The sequence below is a fragment of the Stegostoma tigrinum genome, chromosome 5, assembly GCF_030684315.1.
Source record: "Stegostoma tigrinum isolate sSteTig4 chromosome 5, sSteTig4.hap1, whole genome shotgun sequence".
NCBI lineage: Eukaryota > Metazoa > Chordata > Chondrichthyes > Orectolobiformes > Stegostomatidae > Stegostoma > Stegostoma tigrinum.
In genome coordinates this window covers 36,084,354-36,102,085 of record NC_081358.1, presented here as the reverse complement: position 1 = coordinate 36,102,085, position 17,732 = coordinate 36,084,354, and the positions used below count along the sequence as shown (strand labels likewise).

Here is a 17,732-nt window from a genome sequence, read left to right as displayed (position 1 = left end):
AGCCCTAAAAGATTAATACATTCAGGACCATGTTATCATAGGAGTTTGGAGACATTATCCAATTTTATGTAATTCAGCGAGTGTTTAACTATATCAAAGACCCTACATTTAACCACAGAGCTAGAGTTAAGAAAACAAAATCGAGCAATTATTTGACAGGGCTCGAAGACTTTGTGACTTCCCTGTCTGGATTGCTGCCAGCCTTTTTAGCACCTCTTCATTTATCTTTCACTATACTGTTGTCTCACCACCCACGTTTTCAACTGGGCCACTGTCACCGTTCTCTAATTTGGTGAAGACAGGAGCAAAATGCTCATTTTGTACCTCTACCACCACCTTTGCTTCAGTGAGCAGCTTACCTTACTCGTTCCTTATGGATCCCCCTCAATCCTTCATTAATCTTTTGTTACTGATGTGTTTGAAGAACATTTTACTATTTGCTTTAATGCAGCCTGCCATCCTTTCCTCATGCTTCCTCTTGGCTTTCCTTATTCTAGCCTTAGCCTCTCTCCTGCATTTCAAATGCCATTCCTGATTTCTGTTGCTAATATTATTATTCCAGTATGCGTCACTCCTCTCCTTTTTCTTCCTTAATTTCTTATCGATATCCTTAGTTACCATCCATAGTACTCTAGCTTTGGATAGATCATAGTTATTTTCTTGCAGTTAATGACCTATTCGTCTTTCTTTGGAAAGTCTCCAATCTTTCATCAGCTGTTTTATCCACTAAAATGCATTTCCAATCAGCCTGCTACAGTTAATTTTTAGATCCTTAAAATCTGCCCTTTCTGTATCTGGGATCTTAATCTTTCACCGAGTTTTATCCTTTTTCAACTAATGTTGAATTTTCTTATGATCACTATATCCCAAATGCTCCCCCACTTTGGCATTCTCCTCTTGGCTTGCAAGGCCCTCTTCCTGTTGGGACTAGAAAGTGCTGCAGTTCTATAAAACTCTGGTTAGACCACACTTGGAATATTGTGTTCAGTTCTGGTCGCCTCATTGTAGGAAACATGTGGAAGCGTCAGAGAGGGTGCAGAGGAGATTTACCAGGATGCTGACTGGACTGGAGGCAGGTCTTATGAGGAAAGGTTGAGGGAGCTAGGGCTTTTTTTTTCAAAGGAATGAAGAAGGATGAGAGGTGACTTGATAGAGGTGTACAAGATGATGAGAGGCATAGATAGAGTGGATACCCAGAGACTTTTTCCCAGGGCGAAATGACTATTATGAGGGGGTATAATTTTAAAGGTGATTGTTGGAAGGTACAGAGGTAGGTTCTTCACACAGAGAGTGCTGGACATGTGGAATGCGCTGCCAGCAGTGGTAGTGGAGCTAGGTACTTCAGAGAATTTTAAGCTACTCTTGGATGGGCACATGGATGATGGTAAATTGTAGGGTGTGCAGGGTAGATTGATCTTAGTAGGATAGTAGGTTGGCCAACATTGTGGGCTGAAGGGCCTGTACTGTGCTGTTCTGTTCTATGTTCCATGTTCGATGTGATGCTGTTCCAGAGAGAGTTTTCTTGCACACATTGCAGGAGTTTCTCCCCTTCTGTGCCCCATATATACCCTGGGCTAACTGAAATTCCACAACCCTACTTGTCCTGTAGATTTCCATAATCTGTCTACAAATACTGTCTTCTACTTCCTCCCCACTATTTGGTGATCTATAATAGATATCCAACAAAGTCACTACTCCCTTCCTGTTTCTCACTTCCAACCAGGCAAGTTTTAATTTCGGAACATCAACTCTTTCATCAGCTATGATATTATCTTTGACCATGATATCTACACCTCTTCCTGTTTTACTCAACCTGTTTCTACTAAAAGCCTTATAACCCAGCATGTTAAATATTTAGTCCTGTTCTGACTTGAGCCACATTTCTGTCAATGCTACTATGTCATATTCCCCCAGAGCAATTTTGTTCACCATACTCTGTGTATTTAAATACATACAATTTAACGCTGCCCTTATCTCTTTCTTATCCATTGGAAGGTGGCCATTTCTTTGTTCATTGCCTACACTGAAGCCTTCCCTCACTTTCTTTTTGCCATTCCCCATTTTATCTTTTGCCCTCTCTGTACTTCCAAATCTAGGCCATTAGTTAACCCAGCCCCCATGCCTTACAAATTTATATCTACCCCAACTACACTGTTCACTCTCTCAACCAGGAGATTAGTTGCTTTTTAGCTCAGGTGAAGTCCATCTCCTCTGAAAAGCTTTCTCCTTTCCCAGAAGTGATCCCACTGTCCCATTAATCTAAACCGCCCCCTCTATACCATCCCTCAGGCCACACATTTCCCTCCCTGATCTTCCTTTACCTAAATGGTGAAGCTTTTGGCACAGCAAGTATTTCTGAGCTTATTGCTCTGGAGGTGCTACTCCACAACTCCTGAAACTGATCCTACACAACGTACAAGCTGTCCCTCCCTATTTGTTAGTTCCCACATGAACCACTACACCCTCCCTTTCCAGGAGTTTATCCAGCCATTCTGTTACGTCCCAAGACCTTGCACCAGGGAGGTAATAGACCATACAGGACTCTCAGCCCGGGCTGAACACATGGCAGACAAGGGAATTTGACATTCTGCTGACCTGGGCAGTGTCCTGAAAATCCTGCTGGTCTGGATGGTGCTGAGGCAGGACTTCCTCTCCCCTTAGGAGCAGCAGTGGAGACCACAACATGTGACCATACCAGCCTTGTCCGAGGCTGCCACCCATGTTAAAGTTATGTCAGCCACCTGCAGGAATGCTGGGCACTGTAGAAAGAAGATCAACATATTCTTCCACTACGTCAATTTAAATTCTACCATTGTCTCTCCAATATCCAACGCTCACTCTGTCTCTGCTATTCCAACCACTGAGGTTCACATTTTAACACCCTTGCCTTTTTCCCGAAACTTCAACCCCACTCACTCGCAACCACCCCAACACCAAACAGCATTAACCCTGCACTGCCTACTTCCCCACTCAGAAGTCAACAAATGCACCAAAGTTAACGTGTGCCACCCACTCTCATCTCCTTAACACCTGTCTCTCTCTTATATCAGGAGAAAAAACATCCACAATGGGACAGTAAGAGTCATAATGGGTGGTGTGCATAGTCATGGTCGATCATCAGTTCACTCCCCTCCACTCCTCCAAAAACTTTCCTTCTTTTAGCCATTTCATCCCTCTTCACAAATCTTGTCATTAAAGAATGAAGTTTCAGATGTGATGTGCCAATATCATAGAATTCCTACAGTGTGGGAGCAGACCATTCAGCCCATTGAATCTACACTGAATCCCCCAACTTGATGAAGAGCATCCTGCCCAGACCCACTCCATCCCTGTAACCCTGCACTCCTTGTGGCTAATTCACCTAGCCTGCACATCCTTGAACACTATGGGAAATTTAACATGGCCCATTCACTTTGGACAGTGGGAGGAAACCCATGCAGACAGGGGGAGAACGTACAAACTTGACAGAGACAGTCACCTGAAGGTAGAATCGAACCCAGGTCCCTGGCGCTGTGACGCAGCAGTGCTAATCACTGAGCCACCGTGCCACCCCACATGTTGGGAACTTGAAGTTGCCCAGCACCTTCGCAGGCAACTGCCTGGGGTGCATCACCTGTGATTTATACAGCATATACAATCTTTACAGCATATTCCAAGAGGAATAACATGAGGCAAGTTGCAATGAATAATTTAGTGGTCTGTGCAATGCGACGGCCTCTGTTCTCAATCGGTGGAAGTGTGCTCCCCCTTGTGGCCCCTGTGGGCTGGAAGTAACCTGTTCACTCGGCTTTGTAGTTGTTGTCCTCATCGGGGAGGTGCTATTAGTGGGACATCTCCTGAAGTTGCTGCGGTGGTGATCATGTAGGGGCAGCCTCCATCACAGGGCTCTGCAGATTAGATGCCCACTCAGTTACAGAGTCAAGAGAGTCAATGACTTAGATGGCACATCGGACAACTTGAGTGAAATGCCAGCCTGGGTGCAACAAGCTGTGTTCCATGCATCACTGTGCAAGTTGTATCACTGGCTGGGCTATACTAGATAGTGTGGCATGTGTTCTGTGACCTACATCCACCCTGGGATTTGCCACATATGCTTTCCATCTGATTGGCCACTCTTTCAACGATGGAGTTACATGCCTCAAATCCCTGAGCCATTGCTCTGCCCATGATATGGTTGAATATGTCTACACCACCACATGTTTTGCCATTGATCTAATTTGAGCCTTTCAAGTGACTCCTGAGGTTCAGTTTTAGAGCCCAGCTAAGCAGGATTATATTTGTCATTGAGCATCTGGGAAGAACTGCCCACACCTGCTTCTGCTTCTCTCACTTCCAGCTGCTCAAAAGTGCTATGTTACCTTATCTAAGCATATGCAAAGATTCACAGAGACAAGTGTATCAACCTATCCTCTATATTTTGTGAGCTTCATTGGTCTCCAACCATAATTATTTTGTGAGATTAAATGAGCCCAATAGAATTTCACAACTCAAAATTTTTGGGAAAAGCTAGCTGTGTAAGCTAATGAAGGGTCTAGGCCCGAAAAGTCAGCTTTTGTGCTCCTGAGATGCTGCTTGGTCTGCTGTGTTCATCCAGCTCCACACTTTGTTATCTGTGTAAGCTAATGTAGGATTGTGATCACAATTCCTCAGTGATGATTTTGAAAATTCAAATTAACTGAATATAGGACTCTGTTGGTGTACAGACTTGCTTAAATTCTTCCACCAAGAAAGTAAAACTATTTCAAGTACAGAGCTTTGTAGGTGATGTTAATATTGAAATTATTGCCAAAAATATTGGGACAGATGAGAGTTTTATCAGATTGAGGTGTGTATAGTTTTATTATTCTGGAGGGCAGGATTGTGTTGATATGCTTTCAACTGTAACTTTAGTGGACTGTGAAGAGAGTTTATATTGTATGCAAGTTTAAATGTCTGTTCAAACTTGAAAGTGTCTGTAATTGAGTTACAACAGTATTTCAATTATTAAAATTACATCAAAGGAACCCAAAGATATTTTACATAAATTATGCAAACTACTGTATTCATATTAGTTGCCACGCTAGAGAATTAAAATCATAAAGTGGGAAATGAGCCTTTCTGTTTAAGTTGAGCTTGAAGCACTCCACCTGTAGCAGCTGGGTTGTTGCTAACTTGTCTGAAAATGATTGAAATTCCTGGCCTGTTGAATAAAGAGGCAAAATGAAAAGCTGCCATAATCCATATGGTGCATTAAACATTCAAACTTAAAACATCTGTTCAAAAATAACCTCAGGCTTTGATTTGGAGCCAATCACAGGACAGCATCAAGCCTCATTTTAATAGAGTGTTAATTGAAATGAAGCTTGAGAGTGCTAATAGAATTATTAATTCATCTGGTAATGTTTTGGTTAAGGTAATTACATTCCTTTTGTATGTTATTTTAATTAATTGTTTGCTGTTTAATAAATAAATTATAGTTGGTTAATGTCAGTTAAAATAGCACACAAAGGACACTGCAAGCACATCAGCCAGTGTGCCATCAGAGAAAATGAACCTCCCCGAAGTAGAATTCTTCCAAACCGAAATTGAATTAAAGGTGGAATATTATCAAGAGTTTTTCACATCAAGCCAATAATTTCTGTTTGGAAAACAGCAGCTTGCTCAGAGTGTCCAACGCAACGTGAAACACTGGAGCCAGTCTGTAATCATTAGCACAAACCCAATGCCAATATCCCACAGGACACACTCATCGTGTCCACACCTGCCCTCCCAAAATGCACTTGTCATTGGACAGATGTGTCAACCTTGTGTATACTGGAGGCATATTGGCCTAAGGGAAAACTACACAGACCTAGAGAACTGAGATTAAGCTGCAGGAGCAGTTTGACTGTTTTGATGAAAACTATGCACATCCGTGAAAACCAATACAATTAGAACACACTGTTGTCCCACAATTTTGACAGCTACTTACATCTAATGATTGTTACCAACATATTGTGTGGCCAAGTAATTTGCTTGAATGGATTTAGTCTGTTTTTCATAAGTAGCATTCCAGTTCATAAATTAGATATCAGCTGTCAGTTATGCGATAATGGGACAGGTCAGCAGGATGAAAATGGTGGCAGCCAGAGGATGTTAAAGAGGGTGAGGGCACAGTGGAATGGAGAGGGTGAGGGCAGACTGCAATGGAGAGTGTGAGGGCAGAGTGGAGTGGAGAGGGTGAGGGCAGACTGCAATGGAGAGTGTGAGGGCAGAGTGGAGTGGAGAGGGTGAGGGCAGACTGCAATGGAGAGTGTGAGGGCAGAGTGGAGTGGAGAGGGTGAGGGCAGAGTGGAATGGAGAGGGTGAGGGCAGAGTGGAGTGGAGAGAGTGATGTAGAGTGGAGTGGAGAGGGTGAGGTAGAGTGGAGTGGAGAGGGTGAGGGCAGAGTGGAGTGGAGAGAGTGACAGCAGAGTGGAATGGAGCGGGTGAGGGCAGAGTGGAGTGGAGAGTGTGAGGGCACAGTGGAATGGAGAGAGTGACAACAGAGTCGAGTGGAGAGAGTGACAGCAGAGAGAAATGGAGCGGGTGAGGGCAGAGTGGAGTGGAGAGGGTGAGGGCAGAGTGGAGTGGAGAGGGTGAGGGCAGAGTGATTAGATTAGAATCCCTACAGTGTAGAAACAGGCCATTCAGCCCAACAAGTCCACACCGCTCCTTGCAGCATCCCGCCCAGACCGATCCACCTATAACTCACACACCCCTGAACACTGCGGGCAATTTAGCATGGCCGATCCACATAACCTGCATATCTTTTGGAATGTGGGCAAAAACTGGAGCACCCCGAGGAAACCCACGCAGACACGGGAAGAACGTACAAACTTTGCACAGAACATCATCCGAGGCTGGAAGTGAACACGGATCCCTGGCGATATGAGGCTGCAGTGCTAACCACTGAGCCACCGTGCCAGCCTAGTGTGGGGGCAGAGTGGTGAGGAGAGGGTGATGGCAGAGTGGAGTGGGGATGGTGAGGGCAGAGTGGAATGGAGAGGGTGAGGGCAGAGTGGAGTGGAGAGGGTGAGGGCCGAGTGAAATGGAGAGGGTAAGGGCAGAGTGGAATGGAGAGTGTGAGGGCAGAGTGGAGTGGAGAGGGTGAGGGCCGAGTGAAATGGAGAGGGTGAGGGCCGAGTGAAATGGAGAGGGTAAGGGCAGAGTGGAATGGAGAGTGTGAGGGCAGAGTGGAGTGGAGAGGGTGAGGGCCGAGTGAAATGGAGAGGGTAAGGGCAGAGTGGAATGGAGAGTGTGAGGGCAGAGTGGAGTGGAGAGGGTGAGGGCAGAGTGGAGTGGAGAGGGTGAGGGCAGAGTGGAGTGGAGAGTGTGAGGGCAGGGTGTAGTGGAGAGAGTGAGGGCAGAGTGGAGTGGAGAGACTGACAGCAGAGTGGAATGGAGCGGGTGAGGGCAGAGTGGATTGGAGAGGGTGTGGGCAGAGTGGAGAGGAGAGGGTGAGGGCAGAGTGGAGTGGAGAGGGTGAGGGCAGAGTGGAGTGGAGAGGGTGAGGGCAGAGTGGAGTGGAGAGAGTGACAGCAGAGTGGAACGGAGCGGGTGAGGGCAGAGTGGAGTGGAGAGAGTGAGGGCAGAGTGGAGGGGAGAGAGTGAGGGCAGAGTGGAGTGGAGAGGGTGAGGGCAGAGTGGAGTGGAGAGGGTGAGGGCAGAGTGGAGGGGAGAGAGTGAGGGCAGAGTGGAGTGGAGAGGGTGAGGGCAGAGTGGAGTGGAGAGAGTGAGGGCAGAGTGGAATGGAGAGGGTGACAACAGAGTGGAGTGGAGAGAGTGACAGCAGAGTGGAATGGAGCGGGTGAGGGCAGAGGGGAGTGGAGAGGGTGAGGGCAGAGTGGAGTGGAGAGGGTGAGGGCAGAGTGGAGTGGAGAGCGTGATGGCAGAGTGGAGTGGAGAGAGTGAAGGCAGAGTGGAATGGAGAGGGTGAGGGCAGAGTGGAGTGGAGACAGTGAGGGCAGAGTGGTGTGGAGAGGGTGAGGGCAGAGTGGAGCGGAGAGAGTGAGGGCAGAGTGGAGTGGAGAGGGTGCGGGTAGAGTGGAGTGGAGAGAGTGACGGCAGAGTGGTGTGGAGAGGGTGAGGGCAGAGTGGTGTGGAGAGAGTGAGGGCAGAGTGGAGTGGAGAGGGTGAGGGCAGAGTGGAGTGGAGAGTGTGAGGGCACAGTGGAATGGAGAGAGTGACAACAGAGTCGATTGGAGAGAGTGACAGCAGAGTGAAATGGAGCGGGTGAGGGCAGAGTGGAGTGGAGAGTGTGAGGGCAGAGTGGAGTGGAGAGGGTGACGTAGAGTGGAGTGGAGAGGGTGAGGGCAGAGTGATTAGATTAGAATCCCTACAGTGTAGAAACAGGCCCTTCAGCCCAACAAGTCCACACCGCTCCTTGCAGCATCCCGCCCAGACCGATCCACCCATAACTCACACACCACTGAACACTGCGGGCAATTTAGCATGGCCGATCCACATAACCTGCATATCTTTTGGAATGTGGGCGAAAACTGGAGCACCCCGAGGAAACCCACGCAGACACGGGAAGAACGTACAAACTTTGCACAGAACATTATCCGAGGCTGGAAGTGAACACGGATCCCTGGCGATATGAGGCTGCAGTGCTAACCACTGAGCCACCGTGCCAGCCTAGTGTGGGGGCAGAGTGGTGAGGAGAGGGTGATGGCAGAGTGGAGTGGGGATGGTGAGGGCAGAGTGGAATGGAGAGGGTGAGGGCAGAGTGGAGTGGAGAGGGTGAGGGCCGAGTGAAATGGAGAGGGTAAGGGCAGAGTGGAATGGAGAGTGTGAGGGCAGAGTGGAGTGGAGAGGGTGAGGGCTGAGTGAAATGGAGAGGGTAAGGGCAGAGTGGAATGGAGAGTGTGAGGGCAGAGTGGAGTGGAGAGGGTGAGGGCAGAGTGGAGTGGAGAGTGCGAGGTAGAGTGGAGTGGAGAGTGTGAGGGCAGAGTGGAGTGGAGAGGCTGACAGCAGAGTGGAATGGAGAGGGTGAGGGCAGAGTGGATTGGAGAGGGTGAGGGCAGAGTGGAGAGGAGAGGGTGAGGGCAGAGTGGAGTGGAGAGAGTGACAGCAGAATGGAGTGGAGAGGGTGAGGGCAGAGTGGAGTGGAGAGAGTGACAGCAGAGTGGAATGGAGCGGGTGAGGGCAGAGTGGAGTGGAGAGAGTGAGGGCAGAGTGGAGTGGAGAGAGTGAGGGCAGAGTGGAGTGGAGAGGGTGAGGTAGAGTGGAGTGGAGAGGGTGAGGGCAGAGTGGAGGGGAGAGAGTGAGGGCAGAGTGGAGTGGAGAGGGTGAGGGCAGAGTGGAGTGGAGAGAGTGAGGGCAGAGTGGAATGGAGAGGGTGACAACAGAGTGGAGTGGAGAGAGTGACAGCAGAGTGGAATGGAGCGGGTGAGGGCAGAGTGGAGTGGAGAGAGTGAAGGCAGAGTGGAGTGGAGAGGGTGAGGGCAGAGTGGAGTGGAGAGCGTGACAGCAGAGTGGAGTGGAGAGAGTGAAGGCAGAGTGGAATGGAGAGAGTGAGGGCAGAGTGGTGTGGAGAGGGTGAGGGCAGAGTGGAGCGGAGAGAGTGAGGGCAGAGTGGAGTGGAGAGGGTGAGGGCAGAGTGGAGTGGAGAGAGTGACGGCAGAGTGGTGTGGAGAGGGTGAGGGCAGAGTGGAGTGGAGAGAGTGAGGGCAGAGTGGAGTGGAGAGGGTGAGGGCAAAGTGGAGTGGAGAGAGTGAGGGCAGAGTGGAATGGAGAGGGTGACATCAGAGTGGAGTTGGGAGAGTGACAGCAGAGTGGAATGGACCGTGTGAGGGCTGAGTGGAGTGGAGAGGGTGAGGGCAGAGTGGAGTGGAGAGGGTGAGGGCAGAGTGATTAGATTAGAATCCCTACAGTGTAGAAACAGGCCCTTCAGCCCAACAAGTCCACACCGCTCCTTGCAGCATCCCGCCCAGACCGATCCACCTATAACTCACACACCCCTGAACACTGCGGGCAATTTAGAATGGCCGATCCACATAACCTGCATATCTTTTGGAATGTGGGCGAAAACTGGAGCACCCCGAGGAAACCCACGCAGACACGGGAAGAACGTACAAACTTTGCACAGAACATCATCCGAGGCTGGAAGTGAACACGGATCCCTGGCGATATGAGGCTGCAGTGCTAACCACTGAGCCACCGTGCCAGCCTAGTGTGGGGGCAGAGTGGTGAGGAGAGGGTGATGGCAGAGTGGAGTGGGGGTGGTGAGGGCAGAGTGGAATGGAGAGGGTGAGGGTAGAGTGGAGTGGAGAGGGTGAGGGCCGAGTGAAATGGAGAGGGTAAGGGCAGAGTGGAATGGAGAGTGTGAGGGCAGAGTGGAGTGGAGAGGGTGAGGGCAGAGTGGAGTGGAGAGGGTGAGGGCAGAGTGGAGTGGAGAGTGTGAGGGCAGGGTGTAGTGGAGAGAGTGAGGGCAGAGTGGAGTGGAGAGTGTGAGGTAGAGTGGAGTGGAGAGGGTGAGGGCAGAGTGGAGTGGAGAGACTGACAGCAGAGTGGAATGGAGAGGGTGAGGGCAGAGTGGAGTGGAGAGGGTGTGGGCAGAGTGGAGAGGAGAGGGTGAGGGCAGAGTGGAGTGGAGAGAGTGACAGCAGAGTTGAGTGGAGAGGGTGAGGGCAGAGTGAAGTGGAGAGAGTGACAGAAGAGTGGAATGGAGCGGGTGAGGGCAGAGTGGAGTGGCGAGAGTGAGGGCAGAGTGGAGTGGAGAGAGTGAGGGCAGAGTGGAGTGGAGAGGGTGAGGTAGAGTGGAGTGGAGAGGGTGAGGGCAGAGTGGAGGGGAGAGAGTGAGGGCAGAGTGGAGTGGAGAGGGTGAGGGCAGAGTGGAGTGGAGAGAGTGAGGGCAGAGTGGAATGGAGAGGGTGACAACAGAGTGGAGTGGAGAGAGTGACAGCAGAGTGGAAAGGAGCGGGTGAGGGCAGAGGGGAGTGGAGAGGGTGAGGGCAGAGTGGAGTGGAGAGGGTGAGGGCAGAGTGGAGTGGAGAGCGTGATGGCAGAGTGGAGTGGAGAGAGTGAAGGCAGAGTGGTGTGGAGAGGGTGAGGGCAGAGTGGAGTGGAGACAGTGAGGGCAGAGTGGTGTGGAGAGGGTGAGGGCAGAGCGGAGCAGAGAGAGTGAGGGCAGAGTGGAGTGGAGAGGGTGCAGGCAGAGTGGAGTGGAGAGAGTGATGGCAGAGTGGTGTGGAGAGGGTGAGGGCAGAGTGGAGTGGAGAGAGTGAGGGCAGAGTGGAGTTGTGAGGGTGAGGGCAGAGTGGAGTGGAGAGAGTGAGGGCAGACTGCAATGGAGAGTGTGAGGGCAGAGTGGAGTGGAGAGGGTGAGGGCAGAGTGGAGTGGAGAGGGTGAGGGCAGAGTGGAGTGGAGAGAGTGATGTAGAGTGGAGTGGAGAGGGTGAGGTAGAGTGGAGTGGAGAGGGTGAGGGCAGAGTGAAATAGAGAGGGTAAGGGCAGAGTGGAATGGAGAGTGTGAGGGCAGAGTGGAGTGGAGAGGGTGAGGGCAGAGTGGAGTGGAGAGTGCGAGGTAGAGTGGAGTGGAGAGTGTGAGGGCAGAGTGGAGAGTGTGAGGGCAGAGTGGAGTGGAGAGGCTGACAGCAGAGTGGAATGGAGAGGGTGAGGGCAGAGTGGATTGGAGAGGGTGAGGGCAGAGTGGAGAGGAGAGGGTGAGGGCAGAGTGGAGTGGAGAGAGTGACAGCAGAATGGAGTGGAGAGGGTGAGGGCAGAGTGGAGTGGAGAGAGTGACAGCAGAGTGGAATGGAGCGGGTGAGGGCAGAGTGGAGTGGAGAGAGTGAGGGCAGAGTGGAGTGGAGAGAGTGAGGGCAGAGTGGAGTGGAGAGGGTGAGGTAGAGTGGAGTGGAGAGGGTGAGGGCAGAGTGGAGGGGAGAGAGTGAGGGCAGAGTGGAGTGGAGAGGGTGAGGGCAGAGTGGAGTGGAGAGAGTGAGGGCAGAGTGGAATGGAGAGGGTGACAACAGAGTGGAGTGGAGAGAGTGACAGCAGAGTGGAATGGAGCGGGTGAGGGCAGAGGGGAGTGGAGAGGGTGAGGGCAGAGTGGAGTGGAGAGGGTGAGGGCAGAGTGGAGTGGAGAGCGTGACAGCAGAGTGGAGTGGAGAGAGTGAAGGCAGAGTGGAATGGAGAGAGTGAGGGCAGAGTGGTGTGGAGAGGGTGAGGGCAGAGTGGAGCGGAGAGAGTGAGGGCAGAGTGGAGTGGAGAGGGTGCGGGCAGAGTGGAGTGGAGAGAGTGACGGCAGAGTGGTGTGGAGAGGGTGAGGGCAGAGTGGAGTGGAGAGAGTGAGGGCAGAGTGGAGTGGAGAGGGTGAGGGCAAAGTGGAGTGGAGAGAGTGAGGGCAGAGTGGAATGGAGAGGGTGACATCAGAGTGGAGTTGGGAGAGTGACAGCAGAGTGGAATGGACCGTGTGAGGGCTGAGTGGAGTGGAGAGGGTGAGGGCAGAGTGGAGTGGAGAGGGTGAGGGCAGAGTGATTAGATTAGAATCCCTACAGTGTAGAAACAGGCCCTTCAGCCCAACAAGTCCACACCGCTCCTTGCAGCATCCCGCCCAGACCGATCCACCTATAACTCACACACCCCTGAACACTGCGGGCAATTTAGCATGGCCGATCCACATAACCTGCATATCTTTTGGAATGTGGGCAAAAACTGGAGCACCCCGAGGAAACCCACGCAGACACGGGAAGAACGTACAAACTTTGCACAGAACATCATCCGAGGCTGGAAGTGAACACGGATCCCTGGCGATATGAGGCTGCAGTGCTAACCACTGAGCCACCGTGCCAGCCTAGTGTGGGGGCAGAGTGGTGAGGAGAGGGTGATGGCAGAGTGGAGTGGGGGTGGTGAGGGCAGAGTGGAATGGAGAGGGTGAGGGTAGAGTGGAGTGGAGAGGGTGAGGGGCGAGTGAAATGGAGAGGGTAAGGGCAGAGTGGAATGGAGAGTGTGAGGGCAGAGTGGAGTGGAGAGGGTGAGGGCAGAGTGGAGTGGAGAGGGTGAGGGCAGAGTGGAGTGGAGAGTGTGAGGGCAGGGTGTAGTGGAGAGAGTGAGGGCAGAGTGGAGTGGAGAGTGTGAGGTAGAGTGGAGTGGAGAGGGTGAGGGCAGAGTGGAGTGGAGAGACTGACAGCAGAGTGGAATGGAGAGGGTGAGGGCAGAGTGGATTGGAGAGGGTGTGGGCAGAGTGGAGAGGAGAGGGTGAGGGCAGAGTGGAGTGGAGAGAGTGACAGCAGAGTTGAGTGGAGAGGGTGAGGGCAGAGTGAAGTGGAGAGAGTGACAGAAGAGTGGAATGGAGCGGGTGAGGGCAGAGTGGAGTGGCGAGAGTGAGGGCAGAGTGCAGTGGAGAGAGTGAGGGCAGAGTGGAGTGGAGAGGGTGAGGTAGAGTGGAGTGGAGAGGGTGAGGGCAGAGTGGAGGGGAGAGAGTGAGGGCAGAGTGGAGTGGAGAGGGTGAGGGCAGAGTGGAGTGGAGAGAGTGAGGGCAGAGTGGAATGGAGAGGGTGACAACAGAGTGGAGTGGAGAGAGTGACAGCAGAGTGGAAAGGAGCGGGTGAGGGCAGAGGGGAGTGGAGAGGGTGAGGGCAGAGTGGAGTGGAGAGGGTGAGGGCAGAGTGGAGTGGAGAGCGTGATGGCAGAGTGGAGTGGAGAGAGTGAAGGCAGAGTGGTGTGGAGAGGGTGAGGGCAGAGTGGAGTGGAGACAGTGAGGGCAGAGTGGTGTGGAGAGGGTGAGGGCAGAGCGGAGCGGAGAGAGTGAGGGCAGAGTGGAGTGGAGAGGGTGCGGGCAGAGTGGAATGGAGAGAGTGATGGCAGAGTGGTGTGGAGAGGGTGAGGGCAGAGTGGAGTGGAGAGAGTGAGGGCAGAGTGGAGTTGAGAGGGTGAGGGCAGAGTGGAGTGGAGAGAGTGAGGGCAGACTGCAATGGAGAGTGTGAGGGCAGAGTGGAGTGGAGAGGGTGAGGGCAGAGTGGAGTGGAGAGGGTGAGGGCAGAGTGGAGTGGAGAGAGTGATGTAGAGTGGAGTGGAGAGGGTGAGGTAGAGTGGAGTGGAGAGGGTGAGGGCAGAGTGGAGTGGAGAGAGTGAAGGCAGAGTGGAATGGAGCGGGTGAGGGCACAGTGGAGTGGAGACTGTGAGGGCACAGTGGAATGGAGAGAGTGACAACAGAGTCGAATGGAGAGAGTGACAGCAGAGTGAAATGGAGCGGGTGAGGGCAGAGTGGAGTGGAGAGTGTGAGGGCAGAGTGGAGTGGAGATGGTGAGGTAGAGTGGAGTGGAGAGGGTGAGGGCAGAGTGATTAGATTAGAATCCCTACAGTGTAGAAACAGGCCCTTCAGCCCAACAAGTCCACACCGCTCCTTGCAGCATCCCGCCCAGACCGATCCACCTATAACTCACACACCCCTGAACACTGCGGGCAATTTAGCATGGCCGATCCACATAACCTGCATATCTTTTGGAATGTGGGCGAAAACTGGAGCACCCCGAGGAAACCCACGCAGACACGGGAAGAACGTACAAACTTTGCACAGAACATCATCCGAGGCTGGAAGTGAACACGGATCCCTGGCGATATGAGGCTGCAGTGCTAACCACTGAGCCACCGTGCCAGCCTAGTGTGGGGGCAGAGTGGTGAGGAGAGGGTGATGGCAGAGTGGAGTGGGGATGGTGAGGGCAGAGTGGAATGGAGAGGGTGAGGGCAGAGTGGAGTGGAGAGGGTGAGGGCCGAGTGAAATGGAGAGGGTAAGGGCAGAGTGGAATGGAGAGTGTGAGGGCAGAGTGGAGTGGAGAGGGTGAGGGCAGAGTGGAGTGGAGAGGGTGAGGGCAGAATGGAGTGGAGAGGGTGAGGGCAGAGTGGAGTGGAGAGAGTGACAGCAGAGTGGAATGGAGCGGGTGAGGGCAGAGTGGAGTGGAGAGAGTGAGGGCAGAGTGGAGTGGAGAGAGTGAGGGCAGAGTGGAGTGGAGAGGGTGAGGTAGAGTGGAGTGGAGAGGGTGAGGGCAGAGTGGAGGGGAGAGAGTGAGGGCAGAGTGGAGTGGAGAGGGTGAGGGCAGAGTGGAGTGGAGAGAGTGAGGGCAGAGTGGAATGGAGAGGGTGACAACAGAGTGGAGTGGAGAGAGTGACAGCAGAGTGGAATGGAGCGGGTGAGGGCAGAGGGGAGTGGAGAGGGTGAGGGCAGAGTGGAGTGGAGAGGGTGAGGGCAGAGTGGAGTGGAGAGCGTGACAGCAGAGTGGAGTGGAGAGAGTGAAGGCAGAGTGGAATGGAGAGAGTGAGGGCAGAGTGGTGTGGAGAGGGTGAGGGCAGAGTGGAGCGGAGAGAGTGAGGGCAGAGTGGAGTGGAGAGGGTGCGGGCAGAGTGGAGTGGAGAGAGTGACGGCAGAGTGGTGTGGAGAGGGTGAGGGCAGAGTGGAGTGGAGAGAGTGAGGGCAGAGTGGAGTGGAGAGGGTGAGGGCAAAGTGGAGTGGAGAGAGTGAGGGCAGAGTGGAATGGAGAGGGTGACATCAGAGTGGAGTTGGGAGAGTGACAGCAGAGTGGAATGGACCGTGTGAGGGCTGAGTGGAGTGGAGAGAGTGAGGGCAGAGTGGAGTGGAGAGGGTGAGGGCAGAGTGATTAGATTAGAATCCCTACAGTGTAGAAACAGGCCCTTCAGCCCAACAAGTCCACACCGCTCCTTGCAGCATCCCGCCCAGACCGATCCACCTATAACTCACACACCCCTGAACACTGCGGGCAATTTAGCATGGCCGATCCACATAACCTGCATATCTTTTGGAATGTGGGCGAAAACTGGAGCACCCCGAGGAAACCCACGCAGACACGGGAAGAACGTACAAACTTTGCACAGAACATCATCCGAGGCTGGAAGTGAACACGGATCCCTGGCGATATGAGGCTGCAGTGCTAACCACTGAGCCACCGTGCCAGCCTAGTGTGGGGGCAGAGTGGTGAGGAGAGGGTGATGGCAGAGTGGAGTGGGGGTGGTGAGGGCAGAGTGGAATGGAGAGGGTGAGGGCAGAGTGGAGTGGAGAGGGTGAGGGCAGAGTGGAGTGGAGAGAGTGAGGGCAGAGTGGAATGGAGAGGGTGACAACAGAGTGGAGTGGAGAGAGTGACAGCAGAGTGGAAAGGAGCGGGTGAGGGCAGAGGGGAGTGGAGAGGGTGAGGGCAGAGTGGAGTGGAGAGGGTGAGGGCAGAGTGGAGTGGAGAGCGTGATGGCAGAGTGGAGTGGAGAGAGTGAAGGCAGAGTGGTGTGGAGAGGGTGAGGGCAGAGTGGAGTGGAGACAGTGAGGGCAGAGTGGTGTGGAGAGGGTGAGGGCAGAGCGGAGCGGAGAGAGTGAGGGCAGAGTGGAGTGGAGAGGGTGCGGGCAGAGTGGAGTGGAGAGAGTGATGGCAGAGTGGTGTGGAGAGGGTGAGGGCAGAGTGGAGTGGAGAGAGTGAGGGCAGAGTGGAGTTGAGAGGGTGAGGGCAGAGTGGAGTGGAGAGAGTGAGGGCAGACTGCAATGGAGAGTGTGAGGGCAGAGTGGAGTGGAGAGGGTGAGGGCAGAGTGGAGTGGAGAGGGTGAGGGCAGAGTGGAGTGGAGAGAGTGATGTAGAGTGGAGTGGAGAGGGTGAGGTAGAGTGGAGTGGAGAGGGTGAGGGCAGAGTGGAGTGGAGAGAGTGAAGGCAGAGTGGAATGGAGCGGGTGAGGGCACAGTGGAGTGGAGACTGTGAGGGCACAGTGGAATGGAGAGAGTGACAACAGAATCGAGTGGAGAGAGTGACAGCAGAGTGAAATGGAGCGGGTGAGGGCAGAGTGGAGTGGAGAGTGTGAGGGCAGAGTGGAGTGGAGATGGTGAGGTAGAGTGGAGTGGAGAGGGTGAGGGCAGAGTGATTAGATTAGAATCCCTACAGTGTAGAAACAGGCCCTTCAGCCCAACAAGTCCACACCGCTCCTTGCAGCATCCCGCCCAGACCGATCCACCTATAACTCACACACCCCTGAACACTGCGGGCAATTTAGCATGGCCGATCCACATAACCTGCATATCTTTTGGAATGTGGGCGAAAACTGGAGCACCCCGAGGAAACCCACGCAGACACGGGAAGAACGTACAAACTTTGCACAGAACATCATCCGAGGCTGGAAGTGAACACGGATCCCTGGCGATATGAGGCTGCAGTGCTAACCACTGAGCCACCGTGCCAGCCTAGTGTGGGGGCAGAGTGGTGAGGAGAGGGTGATGGCAGAGTGGAGTGGGGATGGTGAGGGCAGAGTGGAATGGAGAGGGTGAGGGCAGAGTGGAGTGGAGAGGGTGAGGGCCGAGTGAAATGGAGAGGGTAAGGGCAGAGTGGAATGGAGAGTGTGAGGGCAGAGTGGAGTGGAGAGGGTGAGGGCAGAGTGGAGTGGAGAGGGTGAGGGCAGGGTGTAGTGGATTGGGTGAGGGCAGAGTAGAGTGGAGAGTGTGAGGTAGAGTGGAGTGGAGAGGGTGAGGGCAGAGTGGAGTGGAGAGACTGACAGCAGAGTGGAATGGAGAGGGTGAGGGCAGAGTGGATTGGAGAGGGTGAGGGCAGAGTGGAGAGGAGAGGGTGAGGGAAGAGTGGAGTGGAGAGAGTGACAGCAGAGTGGAGTGGAGAGGGTGAGGGCAGAGTGGAGTGGAGAGAGTGACAGCAGAGTGGAATGGAGCGGATGAGGGCAGAGTGGAGTGGAGAGAGTGAGGGCAGAGTGGAGTGGAGAGAGTGAGGGCAGAGTGGAGTGGAGAGGGTGAGGTA

The 17,732-nt window shown here is 53.2% G+C and overlaps 1 pseudogene; it reads right to left on the bottom strand.

Moving 5' to 3' along the window:
• Positions 1–5,042: 5,042 nt before the first annotated feature.
• The window catches only part of LOC125451560 (exostosin-like 3), a 45,698-nt pseudogene continuing 33,008 nt past the window's right edge, over positions 5,043–17,732 (bottom strand).